The sequence below is a fragment of the Tamandua tetradactyla genome, chromosome 7 (genome assembly GCF_023851605.1).
Source record: "Tamandua tetradactyla isolate mTamTet1 chromosome 7, mTamTet1.pri, whole genome shotgun sequence".
In the NCBI taxonomy this organism is placed as follows: domain Eukaryota; kingdom Metazoa; phylum Chordata; class Mammalia; order Pilosa; family Myrmecophagidae; genus Tamandua; species Tamandua tetradactyla.
This window is the reverse complement of record NC_135333.1, coordinates 34,197,922-34,213,616: the sequence shown is the minus strand read 5'-3', so window position 1 is coordinate 34,213,616 and position 15,695 is coordinate 34,197,922. Positions and strand designations below refer to the sequence as shown.

Below are 15,695 nucleotides of genomic sequence, written 5' to 3'. Positions count from 1 at the left end.
TGGATTAAGAATGGCTTCAGGATTAACCTTGGGTTAGTGGAAGAAGCAGGGAAGTTTAGAGCCTACACAGCCAGAGATCTTTGGAGATGAAGAAGGAAAACGCCCCCGAGGGAGCTTCATGAAACAAAAAGCCTGGAGAGAAATTTTACAGACATCACCATGTTTGCCACATGCCTTTCCAGTTGAGAGAGAAACCGTGAACTTCGTTGGCCTTTCTTGAGTGAAGGTAGTCTCTTGTTGCCTTAATTTGGACATATTTATAGACTTGGTTTAATTGGGACATTTTCATAGCCTTAGAACTGTAAACTAGCAACTTATTAAATTCCCCTTTTTAAAAAGCCAAGAAAAAAAAAAGAAGAAGAAGAATGGCTTCAGGAAGGAATTGTCTTCCCTGTAACTAACCCAAAAAGTTCAAATGAATCCAGTAGCTGGGGGACACACGAGACAGCAGCAGCTGGCAGGTAAGAGCAGGGGCACAGAAGTCGAATGGGACCTGGGCAGGCTCATCATCTGTAAAATGAGTTTCATGATTAGACCTACTTTATTGTTGTGAAGAGTAAACACAGTCATTTAGAAATAATGCTGATCACAAGGTCTGGCACAAAGTAAGCACGCAATACGTTAGGTGTTACTAGTCATTCAATCTAAAATGGAAAGGATCGTACCTAACCCAAAGAGTTACTAGGAGAATTAAAATGAGGTGAATACATGTGAGATGTTTGTGCATGGAACCTGGCAGATGCTTATTGGGCTGTCATACTTGGCCTCTCACCAATCAGGATATTGAAATTTCTCCTGGGTCCATCCAACTCCCTTTAAGAAATTCTCTGTTCACCGTTCAACCTTCTGTTGACTCATCCAGCTTCCACGGTGCCCTGATTACCAGAGAGGAGACCTGGATAGGGGGCACAAGAATTGCAGTGGAAAGAAGCTGCCCTCGTGGTCTCAGGTCACTTCTGCAAACGTGAATGCAAACAGGATTGTTGAAGTGGCTACACATACACCACAAGGAAATACTGATTTATTTTGATCTATACCAAAATGTTGTTGGTGTTTGCAGAACCATAGTTACATTTTTATTTATATCTTACGTTTACTAAAATGTGTCCTTGAAGAAAAAATTTTAATAGCCAATATTGGCAAAATAAAATTGGTGCTTTCATACATGGTATGAATAAAACATGATACCAACTTCTAAGTTCATACCAAAATTGATAGCCTTTAAAAACCCCAGAATCTCTAGGATACATCCGAACAGTGCACAGAGAGGTACATGAGAATGTTCCCTACAGCACTGGGATAGCTTTCCTCCTCAAGGCACACAGACACACACACAAAAAGAAAACAAACCAAGAGTTCACCTGTAGGAAATGGTTAAAAGAACTTTGGAGTAGCCTTGATTCTGGAAGACTATTGTTTAAAAACAGAACTTTTACAATGTGACTGTGAGCTTGTAGAAACCTTGTGGCTGATGCTCCTTTTTATCCAGGGTATGGACAGATGAGTAAAAAAAATATGGATAAAAAATAAATAATGGGGGCTAAAATAAATTGGGTAGATGGAAATACTAGCGGTCAATGAGAGGGGGCTAATGGGGTATGGTATTTTTTTCTTTTTATTTCTTTTTCTGGAGTGATGCAAATGATCATGGTGATGAATAGACAACTATGTGATGATATTGTAAGCCACTGGTTGTACACCATGTATGGACTGTATGTATACAAAGATGTGTCAATAAAAATTAAAATTAAAAAAGGACCTTGTGAGTTCTTGTTGACAGATTTTAAGAGCTGTTGTCAAAATGAACCAAAAGTGGTACTTGCTCACAAGGCTGCTTTAGAATCGCTACATTGGAGCAGCCTATGGGGAAATCTGGTTAGAGTGGAAGCTAGACTCATCTGGACTCTTTGTTCATGCAGCAAGAACAGAGTTTTCACTTAGATTCTTTTTTTTTAATGCATAGGGAAAACTGTATGACCCCCAACATTCCAGCACACTCTGTGGGGAGAGGCAAACGCTGCCCCCCAAGTTCCCTAACAATTCTGGTTAGTGAAGGTCAAGCCAGATTTGACTTGATTTAGAAAAATAATGTATTCTCGTTGCACTGGAGAATTGGGAAGAACTTCCATACCTGTTTCATATGTTTAAACCTTTATGTTCTCCTTTAACAGCTACGGAAATGAAACACTGGCCCACCAAGAAAAAAGAAGGGACTACCTCTGCCCTCCTCCCAAATTTAGTTAGTATGCACTGGGATTTATGTCTCCATACAGTTATATGATTATTATTTTCATATTGTATACCTTTTCTTTCAATAAATATGACTTCACATTCTGTAAAAAAAAAAGACAACTTTGGGACAGTGTAATGATGATGGAATATTCTGCGGTTGTTTAAAAATGAGTAGCTAGATAGGTATTAGCATAGAAAGATATTCTTGTAAAGGGAAAAAGAAAATTGTGGGATAATAGATTTAGAATGATTCCATTTTAATAAATGTAATTAATAGTAATAATGAGTTAGAAACTGTTAACAGTATGGGGTGAGAGGGGGTGTCACAGGGAGCGTTCATTTTACATTCTGTAATTGTGGTGTTTGAAATCAGAACCAAAAAGGAATGTTTGGGTTTTATTAACTTTCAGTGGTCCCTCTTTGCTGTTAGCGTAAAGTTCTATGTGCAAAAAACGGCCTCCTGACCAGCCATCTCATTTCTCTCCATTTCCCTCCTTGCAGCCAAGCAGAATTGTCTCTATTCTGCTTGTGCCATATTCCCTCTATCCTTAGGACAGTCCTTCTGCCTTCCTTCACCCCTTCAGGCCTCAGCCTACCAGTTTCTGTTTCGGTAAAAGGGAATACAGGGGGCCAAAACCACAAAGGTGGCCACAGGCTTGTGACTTTTCCATATCAGGAGGCGTGGTGGTGCCCGCCATCAGGACCGACAGGCGCCAGCAGAGCTTAAGGTAACCAGGGATCTTGTCCTCTTTCTACACTGAACCAACCTTTATTGAACATCTCCTGTAATTCCACTGTGCTGGGAGCTGTGGGTTCAAAGATGGAAAAGACACTGTGTCCCCTTGGCACACCACCTAGTTGGGGAGAAACTCGTAGAGACAAATGGTTACCAGGCAGAGAGATCGAGAGTCCCTCAGGGCAGACCAGGTTGGGGGATTCGTGAGCAGAAATCCCTGCTGCGCTGGTACCTGGGGCACACACTGGTGAGGGTGCCCAGAAGGAGAGGATGCCGGGAAAGTGGGCCCTGGCCAGACCACAAAGGTCCATCTGTGTGCCAAGCTGGGAAGTTTGGGCTGAGATCTAGGTCCTGTTTTTTCAGTTTATTTGTTTTGAAAATTTACATGGTCATCTTAGACATAAATGAGCACATCTGTTCAGTAATTTGGTGGCATATTAAGATATGTTAGCAGGATTGCAAACAAAAGTCTGATTGACTTCAAAATAAGAAAAACCATGACCTAAAATTTGGTCCTTTGTATTCAAAAAGAGTAATACAAAGGATGGCAAAAGAGACAGATATGCAAATAGGATGTTTATTTTCAATGCCTGTACCCCCAAAGCTGATATGGTGTGGGGAGCTATAGCCACAGTGTGTGAACCTATCAGACTGTGACTCTACCTAAAGAATCTCAAAATAGCTCTGCTCTGCTCTCTGCAGCAGGCAAGCATGTGCTCTATTCGGCAATAGCTCATTCTTTGCTATTGTTGCTATGTGACAACTATTGGCTGAGAGAAGGAGGGCAGGCAGAGGGCTTTGGGAGAAGCATCTTTCCTAGAACCAGATGTAACAAACATGTCCTGAGCATTTCCTAGGTGTCCCCCACCCCCACCCCCTCGGTACCTGGCCCTGATGCTCAATTCAACATTTGTTTATTGAAGAACTCCCACGTGGCAGGCTCTGGGCTGGGCACTAGGGATACAAAGATAAATAAAACTCACATGGTTTCTGCCGTCAGTTGCTCACTATCTAGAAGGGGTCCCAGACTTGGAAACAGGAAACTACCATTTTACGTAGTGGATGCAGTAATAGAGGTTTGGGTGCCGTGTGGACATTCAGAGGGAGTCCTTCAGATGAGTTCAGCTTTGGACAGGGTGTTGTGCCATATGGAGGTGTCCCCCAGGCAGTGAGAGAAGTGTAAATACAAATAGATAAATCACAACCGTGATGACTGCTAATGCAGAGGTTCACACAAAGATGATGGTAAAACTACCTCGGCCTGGAATTTTCTTTCTAAAAGACAGCCTAGGAGTTGAGTCTTGAATAGTTCAGAGAGTCATGCTGGTAAACAAGGAGAAGCCTAAGAAAACATAAATGGACAACTCATTGTTCTGCAGTCCAGGAACAGGGAAGGAGAGAGTGCCCAGGGCTGCCACAGCCGGTGCCACAAGGCCCAGACCTGGCCAGTGGACACCCATGATGGGATGTACTGGGAAGCTGAATATAGGTCATCACCTGGTGATATAAGTTGTTTTGGGGCACTGAGGTCACGAGAGGCATATAAGGTAGTAAATCCACAGTTCCATCCTCCCCCAACCTGACCAACATCCCACTCCACGTGGGCTGCCAACCCACAGAATTCAAGTGCACCTTCAGGAGACAAAGGAGGAGTAAGGGCATTTTGTTCTCCTACCTGCAGCCTCATTGCAGGTTGATCGTTTGCACTACTTCTTTGGCTCCTCTTAGCATAAATCAAAGTAAGAGCGATTTCAAATAAAGTCCAAATCAATATTCTCATCCATCTTCAAACCTCAATTAAATTCTGTGCTTTGACCCAACTCTGCTTTCCAGGGAAGGGAAACACTCTACCAATGCCTGATGAAGTCGCTATCATTGCAGCTAAAGTGCTTAAAACAACGGGTAGGAGATTCATTAGGTCATTTATTCATTTATCAAATGCCTATTGAATCGGCACCTCAGGTGGCAAACAAAGGATTAATTTATTTAATCCACAAGAGCTCTTACAAATGGGTAAGGGAAAAATAGAAAAGAGGGGGCAGAACCCCTGAAAAACAATGGACATTTGTGACAGACAAACCATATGGTGATCTGCAATGATCCCCATCTCTTGGTATCCACAGTTTTGTGCACTCCCCTCTCGTTGAGGGCAGGCGGAACTTGTGACTTGCTTCTAACCAGTGGAATATGGCAAAGGTGATGGAATGTCACTCCCTTGATTAGGTTGCATTATTTGTTATTTAAGCAGTTTGGATCAAGAGACTCTCATTGCTGGTTTGACGAAGGCAGCATGTATGTTATGGCGGTGGCCTCTAGGAACTATGAGAAGCCTTCAGCCAACAGCAGCCAGAAGCTGGGGTCATGGCCATAGGAAGTGAATCTACCAACAACCTGAATGAGCCTGGAAGCAGATTCCCTTGGAGCCTCCAGATTTAAAGGCGGCCTGGCTTGCCCTTCATTGCAGCCCTGGAAGACCATGACCAGAGGGCCTCCGTCTTCTGAGAATCAGATTCCTGATTCATGGAAACTGAGGGGGCCAGTTTATGTACTGTTGCCCTGGTGGTCATAAGTTTATGTCTTGTTTTAAGGATTGTTTATGAATTTATGGATTGTTGATGGATTGTTTTAAGCCACTAAATGTGCGGTGATTTGTTGTGTAGTATTAGAAAACAAATACAACAGTTCACGGGAAAGGAAATACCGATGGATCTTCTTTTTTTTAAATGAATACGAACTTTTAAGTGGGTGGTATATTAACATAGCTTAACATGGTAAAAGGTCTAGCTTTCCTTCCATCCCTGTCCCTCAGCCAACCAGGGCCATGCCCCAGTGACCCTTTTTTAGATATGCTTCCAGAGCTAATCCATGTACAGATAAGCAGACAAGTTTGTATCTCTTTGTATCTTCTTTCACGTTTTCCTTTTTATTTATATGGTATTATATATACTGTTTTGTATTCCTTTTTTTTTAATTGTGAAACACATCATATACACAAATGAATATATGAAACATATATATGCAATTTAAAAGACAGTGCCAGCCCTTGTGGATCCATCAGCACAGTCATGAAATAAAACATATCCAGTATTTTAGTGTTATCCCCACTCACCTGCCCCACTTGCTCCTTTCCTATCACGTGCCCCTTGCTCCCCTGCAGATGCGACCCCAACCCAACTCCACTCACTGTTATTATTCCCTTGCCTTCTTCAGATAGTTTTTCCTCCTATCTGTGCATCCTCAGACACTGTAGAGCAGTGTAGCTTCACCTAATTTTGACCTTTCCATAAAGGGAATCATACTCTTCTTTTGTGACTGATTTATTTAGTGCAACTTTATCTTTATGCAGCCCAGCAGGGCTGATGCATGAAGCTGTGGCAGTTCATCTTATTGCTGTCTGGTTTCCACTCTAGTGATGGGCCACCACATGCCATCCATTCTACAACGGATGCACATCTGAGGTTTTCCAGTTCTTGTTCTATTAGGAACAGTTCTGCTCTGAACAGTCATTTCCATATCTCCCGGTGCACACGGGCCAGGCTTCCTCTAAGACTCTGTAAAGTCAGAGTGGAATTGCTGGGATTTAGTTTATGCAGATGTTTAGTTCTTGTAGATAATGCCAAACTGTTGTTCTGATCAGCTTTACTAATTCACTCTCTGTCAACGGTATGTGAGAGTTTCTGTGGCTTGGCTCCTCAACAACAGTAAGTATTATCAGATGCTTAATTTTAGACACTGATGGGTATGCAACAGTGTCTTATTGTGATTTTAATTTGTATTGCCCTGATCGCCCGCTTGGATTTTTTCTTTTGTAAAGTGGCAGTTCAAGGTTTTGTTCAATTTCCTATTGGTTTCTCTTTGTCTGACACAAACAATTTGTCATTTCCCACTTTGTCATTTGTTCTTTAACTTTGCATGTGGATCTTAAGATGCTCACCTTTAATTTATAAAAAAAGAAGGTATGCCCAAGCTGCAATGGCATTCCTGTTGTCACCACAGATTGGCCAAAGACCACAGGAGGTTTAATTCTGTATCGGCAAGCATGTGAAGAATGGATAGTTGCACAGTACAGATGACAGTGGAAACTGGTGGATTTCTATGGAGCCATTTCATTTCTACAAATCTATAGATACCATGACTATACTCACTTATGCGTTAAATGACATGTTCAAGGATATTCAAGGGAACATTAGCCATGATGGCAAAAGATGGAAAACAGCTTAAATGCCCAGTAGATGAGAACTGGTTAAATAATTTATGCTACATCTTTACAGAGGAACACTCTGCAGAGTCTGTTAAAAAAAAAGTTTTATATAGGCTGAAAAGAAATATCTTTCAAGATACCTAAGTGAGAAAATAGCCAGGTGCAGAACATTGTGTATAATATGCTACCATACCCACAGTTTATATGCATATATGCCTTAATTTTCTTAAGATATCTTAGAAGGATACTTAAGAAAATAGTGTAGTGGGTGGCTGGAGGAGCAGGGTGAAGAGACTTATTTTTTACTGTATGCCCCATTTACACTGTTTGGGTTTTCTACTATATGCACATATTACTTATTAAGAGTAAATTAAATAATTTAAAAATGCATTGCACTCCTGCTGTGGGTCAGGCCTGTGCAACATTCTGGGGGTATGGTGGTGAGCAAAACAGAGAGCAACCTTGCACTGATAGAGCTCCAGTCTGAGTGGGGTGGAGGGAGAGGGCACTGAAGCCAGCCTCCCAGTGCTGTGTGTTGAGTGTTATGACAGGAGCCCTGTGAGGCACTTTGGAGGAAAGTGACACAGGGCAGGGATACCTAACAGGGTCATGGAGGGGGCAGGCAGCCTGACATGTCCATGGGGAGCAGAAAGAAGAGGGAGCCAGCCTGTGAAGGTAGCTTCAGGGCCGGGAGGTTCTACCAGAGGAAATAGCCTCTGTGAAGGGAGAGCAGGGCTCTGTCCATTTGAGGAACTGAAAGAAGTTCAGCTCAGCCGGAAGCTGACGGAGCTGAGTTGGGTTTCAGAAAAGCCACACTAGAAATGTGGAGAAAGGATTGGAAGGGGGCAAGAATGGAGTCAAGAAGATCAGTTAGGAAACTTGTGCAGTCAACAGGCAAAAGGCCATCAGAGGTGGGGACAACCAATTCAGTAGGCTGAGTCCTCAGTCTTGGGGCTCGCCCCTATGAAGCTTATTCCTGCAAAGGAGAAGCTGAGCCTACTGATAATTATGCCTAAGAGTCACCCCCAGAGAACCTCTTTTGTTGCTCAGATGTGACCTCTGTCTCTCAGTCAACTTGGCAGGTAAACTCATTGTCCTACCTCCCACTACATGGAACATGACTCCCAGGGGTGTAAATCTCCCTGACAACACAGGACAGGACTCCCAGGCATGAGCCTTTAGCCCTGGCATTGTGGTATTGATAATGATTTCTTAAGCAAAATGTGGAAAAGAAAGGGAACAAAAGTAAGTGTCAGTAGCTGAGAGGTTTCAAACAGAGTTGAAAATTATTCTTGTGCATTATATAGGTATCCCCTTTTAGTTTATGGTGTATTGGCTAGAGGAAAGTACCTTAAACTGTTGAGGTGTTTTGCAGTAGCCTTGATTTTTTATTTTTTTATGGGCAGGCACCAGGAGTCAAACCCAGGTCTCCAGCATGGCAGGTGAGAACTCTGCCTGCTCAGCCACCATGGCCCACCCTAGCCTTGATTCTTGAAGACTGTATAAATATATAGCTTTCACAGTGTGACTGTGTGATTGTGAAAACCTTGTGACTGATGCTCCTTTTGTCCAGAGTATGGACAGATAAGTAAAAAAAAAAATAAAATAAGGATGATAAATAAATAAATAATAGAGGAAGATAAAGAGTAAAAATTGGGTAGATTGAAATACTGCGGGTCAATGAGAGGGACATATGAATTCTTTTTTTTTTCTTTTTATTTCTTTTTCTGGTGTGATGCAAATGTCCTAAAAATGATCATGGTGAAGAATACACAACTATGTGATAATACTGTGAGCCATTGATTGTGTAATATGGTTGGACTGTACATGTGTGGATATTTCTCAATTAAAAAAATTTATATATATATATGCAAAACGGCATGGGAAGCTGGATTAGGAAGGTGGCACTGGGAATGTAAAGTATAGGGCAGATTCAAGAGATATTAAAAAAAAACATAGAATCAACAGACTTGGTGAATGGATGACAGCATGAGGTAGAGAGAGGCATCATCATAATAAAAGCTATTATTTTGAAAGGATTTATGATGTGGCAGTATCTGCCCAGGACATGGCATGTACCCTATCATTGAAGCCTTACAGCAATCCAGGGAGTGAGTGCCTGGATAAGGATCTACAGATTTTAAAAAGTCTTAGGAGGTCAAAGAACTTGCTTCAGGTCATATAGCTCATAAGTGGCAGAACCAGCACTTGAAGCCATTCGCCTGATTGTCAAGTGCATGCTCTTAAATCAACACTTAAAGGTGACTTCCAGATTTCAGCTATGGGCAACTCAGTAATTAATGCTTTTTTTTTTTTTATTTCAGAGGAAACAAGAAAGGAAGAAGGTTTGAGAAGGAAAACAGCACTTGAGTATTTGAGTTTGAGGTCCCTGCAAAGATCTGCAAGTAGGTAAGCACAACAGGCAATTATAAATATGTAACAGGAGAAAGTTATGGGCAGGAAACTGTCATTTGGGCATTACCAGCATATAAATAGAACCCGAGGTCAAAGGAGTGGATGAAACCAGATTACAAAGGTAATCATCATTATTTGGGGATTCCATACTTCCAAATTTTCCTACTCACCAAACGTTATTTGTAACCCCCAAATCAATCCTTGCGGTACCTTTATCGTTATTTGAGGAAATGCACAGAGTGGGGGAAAATTTGAGTCGCTTTTTAAATACATTTCCAGCTGAGGTCAAAAAAGGCAACACTCTGCCTTCTTTTTTCAGCTCTCACACCATCACCATAAAGCAGTGTCCCTTTCTAGGTAGATTTAGTGCCATATTTTCAGAATTTTTGTGCATTTTGCTGGTGATTTCACTGTTTAAAAAGCCCCCCAAGCATAATGCTGAAGTGCTGGCTAGTGTTTATAAGTGTAAAACGGCTGTGATCTACCTTATGGAAAATTACATGTGATAGATAAGCTTCCTTCAGCCATGAGTTATAGTGCTGATAGCTGTAATTTCAATGTTAATGAATCATCAGTACACATTAAACAAGCTGTCTTTAGACAGAAATACACATAAGACAAGGTTATGTATTGAACAGCTAAGGAAAATTTTGCTACTAGAGGCTCTCAGGAAACTAACCCTGAATTCCCCTGGGAACAATACTTCAGAATTTACTAGTTCACTCTTTGTGGCAAATTGATAGAACATAACTAATGCAAATAATGAGAGTTGACTGTGACAAAATAAGTAGGAGCCAATAGAGGTTAATTAGCAGGGAAGTCATGTAATAAAATCTCATTTATAAGAAGATAACTCTGGTAGCAATATGGAAAATGGACTGATTTGGAGAAACAGTTGGCAAAGCATTCAATATACATATTCTTACTTTCATTCAGTCATCCTCCAAGCATCACCAAACTCTTTGTGCCAGGAATCACCAAGCCCAGGGAACACACAGACAAACTAGACCCTGCCCTTGACCTCATGGAACTTCAGGACCAGGAATAGAATGGGATTGGAGAAACATGCTATGGAGGAATGGGGCACACAGAGGAAGGAGAAGAGATCTAAATCTAACAATGGTAATAGTGGCTGAAGATAAGTCTAGAAGAAAGAGTAAGTGACATCCAGCCTAGTAAAGGGCAAAGCACTGAAGGCAGAGGGAGCATGTGTGAAGGCATCATGAACTTAAAATGACATATTTAGTAACTGCAGGAGGCTCGGTGAGACTGGGGCAATGGGTGCATGTGTGGGGAAGGGAAAAAGATGAAGCTGGAGATGTGGATAAGAGCCTGAAAGGCTGGTGTAATAAAACAAAGAGTTTGAATTTTATCCTGAAAATAGTAGTGAGATTTTGGAAGTAAAGAGGGAAGTAATATGATCTGATTTTCCCATTGAAAGACCCCTAGGCTACAGTGTAGAAGATGGGCAGAAGGGAGCCAGATCGTAAGCAAAGAGAATAACTAAACAACATGCAGTGATCCAGGTAGGAAAGATAACGATGTAAAATAAGGTGTGTACGCTACTCAGCTTTCTCTATGTTATGCTATGTAACAAACAACCTCAAAGCCAGTTTTAATTTTCTAGCTGTTAAAACCAATACCATACAATGGGTTGGCTTGAACAATGTGAATTTAATAGCTCACGGTTTTGAGGTTAAGAGAAGTCCAAAATTGAGTCATCGCCAAGGTGATGCTTTCTTTCAGAAGACTGTGAAGTTTTGGGTTGGTTGCTGGCAGTCCTTGGTTCTTGGTTTTTCTGTCACATAGCAATGCATGACAGTCTCTACTGGATTTAATTCTGGCTTCTATTGAATTCCAGCTTCTGGCTGCTGCCAGGGCTTCTCTCTCCATCTCACATTCCCTCTGCTTATAAAGGACTCCAGTAATCAGATTAAAGACACACCCTAATTGAAGTAACACCTTGAAGAGATCTTATTTATACCAACCAGAATGCAGACCAAGAACATGTTCAAACTGGGGTACACAAGTGTTCTAGTTTGCTAGCTGCTGGAATGCAATATACCAGAAATGGAATGGCTTTTAAAAAGGGGAATTTAATGAGTTGCTAGTTTACAGTTCTAAAGCCAAGAAAATGTCCCAGTTAAAACAAGTCTAAAGAAATGTCCAATCAAAGGCATCTAGGGAAAGATACCTTGGTTCAAGAAGGCCAATGAAGTTCAGGGTTTCTCTCTCAAGTGAGAAGGAACATGGCGAACACAGTCAGGGCTTCTCTCTCAGCTGGAAGGGCACATGGTGAACACGGCATCATCTGCTAGCTTTCTCTCCTTGCTTCCTATTTCATGAAGCTCCCCGGGAGGCATCTTCCTTCTTCATCTCCAACGGTCACTGGTTGGTAGACTCTCTGTTTCGTGGTGCTGCAGCATTCTCTGCTCTCTCTGAATCTCTCTGAATCTCCAAAATGTTTCCTCTTTTATAGGACTCCAATAAACCAATCAAAACCCACTCAAATAGGTGGAGACATGTCGTCCCCTAATCCAGTTAAACAACCATTCTTGACTAAATCACATCACCTAAGGAGATGATCTCATTACAGTTTCAAATATACAGTATTGAATAGGGAGTATTCTACCTTTAAGAAATGGGATTTATATCAAAACATGGCTTTTCTTAGGGGGCATACTTCCTTTCAAACCAGCACAACAAGTCAATCCACCACGACCAACCCTCTGGAACCCCCAAAAAACATGTTCTTCCTACATGCAAAATACATTCATTCTGTCACAACATCTCAAAATGTTAATCACTTCAGCAACAATGCTAAGTACAAAGTCTCATCAAAATCAGTATGGGTGCAGTCTGTCCTGGGGCACCATTCCCCTCTGTCTGTGGACATGTGAAACCTAGAAAACAAGTTACCTGCTTCCAATATACAGTGGAGGGACAGGCAAAGAATAGACATTCCCATTCTAGAAGGATGAAATTGGAAGAAAAACAAGGGTCATGGGTCCCAAACAATTCCAAAACCCAGTAGGGAAAACTCCATTAGATTTCAAGGTCCGAGGGTAATATATGGATCCATGTTTTGTCCCCCAGGCCTGATGGCAATTCCACCCCTTCTAAGTACTTGGGAAGTAGCCATGCTCTCCCCCCAAACTCTGTGATGCAGGCCCTATCTTCTCTGAGCATCCAGACGGCAACCCCAGGCATTGGAGTGGTGGCACTGTCCCTGAATAATGGGGCACAAGGCCCACCCCTTCCAAATGAAGGGATGAACCTGCCCTTTCCACACATGAGGGTGGTTCTACTCTCTTGTCCAAGGAGATCTTTTCAGTGTAGACTTTAGTTTCTATGGTTCTGCCCTTGAAGTTATTCTTTGTTCAGTATCTCCCTTCTCTGTCCCCTTTAGGTCAGGCTGTCAGTGGTTCTGCTCATACAAATTCTGCAAAAACTTTGTCAGCTTTCCATGCAGTTCCCATGGGTCCAAACCATCAGATAGAAGGTTTTTCCAAAGATCCTTCCTGTGCGTCCAATCCTGACTTCCACCGAAATGGTTGACTGGGTCCCTGTTCAGCCACACCCTCATTAGCACTAAACTCTACATGGACCCCTGTTCTCTTCAGACTCACTTCCCCAAAGCTCAAGGAGGTCCCTGATAAAGCCACTTCTTGCCCTTGTCTCAGAACATACTATGTGGATAGGCTCAGAATTTTCCAAACAATCAATTTCTAGTTTCTTTGTGCTTAAGAGTTCAGTTCTCAACTTATCCCTTTCTTCTTGCATTTTACTCTAAGCACCAAGGAGAACCCAGGCTGCACTTTCCATACTTAGATTTGAAATCTCCTCAGCTATATACCCAGGTTCATCACTTAAAAGCTCCAACTTTCAGTACAACATCAGAACATAATGTTATGAAATTCTCTGCCACTTTATAGCAAGCATCACGTTTCTTCCAGTTTCCAATAACACATTCATCATTTCTTTCTAAGGCCTCATTGGAAGAAACTTTAACATCCATATTTCCACCAACAGTCTCTTCAAAGCAATGTAGCTTTTTTCATGAGCAACTCAAAATTGTTCTAGTCTCTACCTACTACCCAATTCCAAAATTATTTCTACATTTGTAGACATTTGTAATAGCAGCACCCCACTTTCTGGTACTGAACACTGTTTTAGTTTCTTAATGACCCCCCTTCCTGCCTGAGCCTCAGTTTTGTTCAGGATTTGCTCCTTCACTGGGCAACCCACAGGAATCTTGGGAATCTGTGTCCATCCCCAGCTCCAGTTTAGCTTAAATCAATATGATAAACTCATTCCTTTTGCCAGTGATGAGTTCCAGAACTCAGGCCAAAGCTAATTATCCCAAGCCATTCCTCTGGTCACTGTTATTAGTCTGGTTGTCCCCAATCCCCCTTTCCCCTGTATAACACTCAATTTTCAGTTGGTCATTTATGCCCCCTGCACCTACATAAAAGGAATCCCAGAATCACTTACAACTGGTTGTAACCATGGACTAAGTTTTAACCAATCAGAGGTAGGTGTGCTTTGTGAAGGGGTGGTCAAGGAAATATCCTTAAAGAAGAGTGTTTTTGTTATCTATTGCTGCATTAAAAATCACCCAAAACTCAGTGGCTGTGAAACGACAAATGCTCGTTTCTCCCAGTTTCTTTTGGTTAGGAACCCTGGAGCAACTTAGCTGAGTGGCTCTTCCCCATGAGGATGCCATCAAGGCATCAGCGAGGGCTGCAGTTATCTGAGACTCCACTGGGAGAGGGTCTGCTTCTGGGCTCAGTCACATGGCTATTGGCAGGTCTCAAAAGACCCATTCTCAAGCTCATTCACACAGGCCTCTGCAGAGGGCTGCCTCACACCATGGCAGCCAGACTCCTCCATTGCAGGCAGTTCAAAAGAAAGTGAGGGGAAGCACCCCAGACAAAAACCAGAGTCTTTAAGAAATAATCTTGAAGTCACAGCCTATCAGTTCTGTATTATTCATTAGAAGCTAATCAGTAAGTCCAGGCAACACTTGGAAAGGGGTTACACAAGCATGTAAATATGAGGAGGTGGTGCTCACTGGGGGCCATCATGGAAGCTGCCTACCATAGGGGACTCTGCCCACCACTTTACCTCTCCCTTCTGCCTGTTGGCTAGAAAACAGAAGTGATGGCTGGAATTCAAGCAGCCATCTTGTACCAGGAAGTGATCATGAAAATGGAGGGTACAAATAATGTCAAAGCAAAAAGGGATAAAAGAAGTTAGGGTCTCTGATGTTGTAGATGGCCATTCTCCCCAAAGACTATGTATCCCTGGACTTTTATTTAGAGGAAGAAAAACTGTCTACTAGCTACTGTTGTTTTTGGATTTTCCATTTTGGTCAAACTTAATCCTTAATGGTCCAGGTACTCTTAGCATGTCCTAGAAATTATTTCAATTGGGAAAAGAACTGGTTTCTTATTATTTTAATGCTTTAGATATGACAATTTTAAGTATCCACCCTTGATGTATGTTCATGTAATCTATTCTAGTCTCCTGCCCTCTACTTTAAATTCAATACTGTTCTGTGTTTTCTCACCATTGACTCATCCTCTCTCCCGTTTCAGCTGTTTTCCCACTAAAGGGCAAAAACTTGGAAGTAATTGTATAATGCAGACAAAATATTGACATAGAGGAAGAAATAAAAAATCCAGGAGGACCCTTGGAGGGGCTTGGAGCTCAATGCCCTAGAGCAGGAGTTGGCAAAAAGTGTGCCACATCTGGCCAGCTGCTCAGTTTTGTAAATAAAATTTTATTGGAACATAACCACACCCATTGGTTTACCTATGGCTGCTTTCTCTCTACAAGGAAAGAAAGGCCAGCAAAACTGAAAATATTTACTGCCTTGCCCTTTACAGAAATGGTTTGCTAATACCTGCCCCAGCGGAGGCAGGAAGGATGGGACTGGGAGCACAGAAGGGGTCCAAGATGCTGATGATGCTGATAAGATAAAAAAATAGTTCAAGAGATTGAACTTGGTGTCCAAGCCTCATAGGAAAGATAGCATTATTAAAGTGGGGCAGAGAGAAAGTTTCAGGGTAAAGGAATATCGAGGCTGAATCCTTCTGCAAGGCAGAG

At 42.0% G+C, this 15,695-nt stretch overlaps 1 long non-coding RNA gene across 1 annotated transcript; it reads left to right on the top strand.

Moving 5' to 3' along the window:
* The first annotated feature begins 1,412 nt into the window (after positions 1-1,412).
* LOC143689578 (uncharacterized) lies at positions 1,413-15,383 on the top strand. Its single transcript, XR_013178838.1, has 4 exons — positions 1,413-1,490; positions 9,494-9,578; positions 11,026-11,110; positions 15,185-15,383. It is a non-coding gene; the product is annotated as an uncharacterized LOC143689578 (long non-coding RNA).
* The last annotated feature ends 312 nt before the right edge of the window (positions 15,384-15,695 follow it).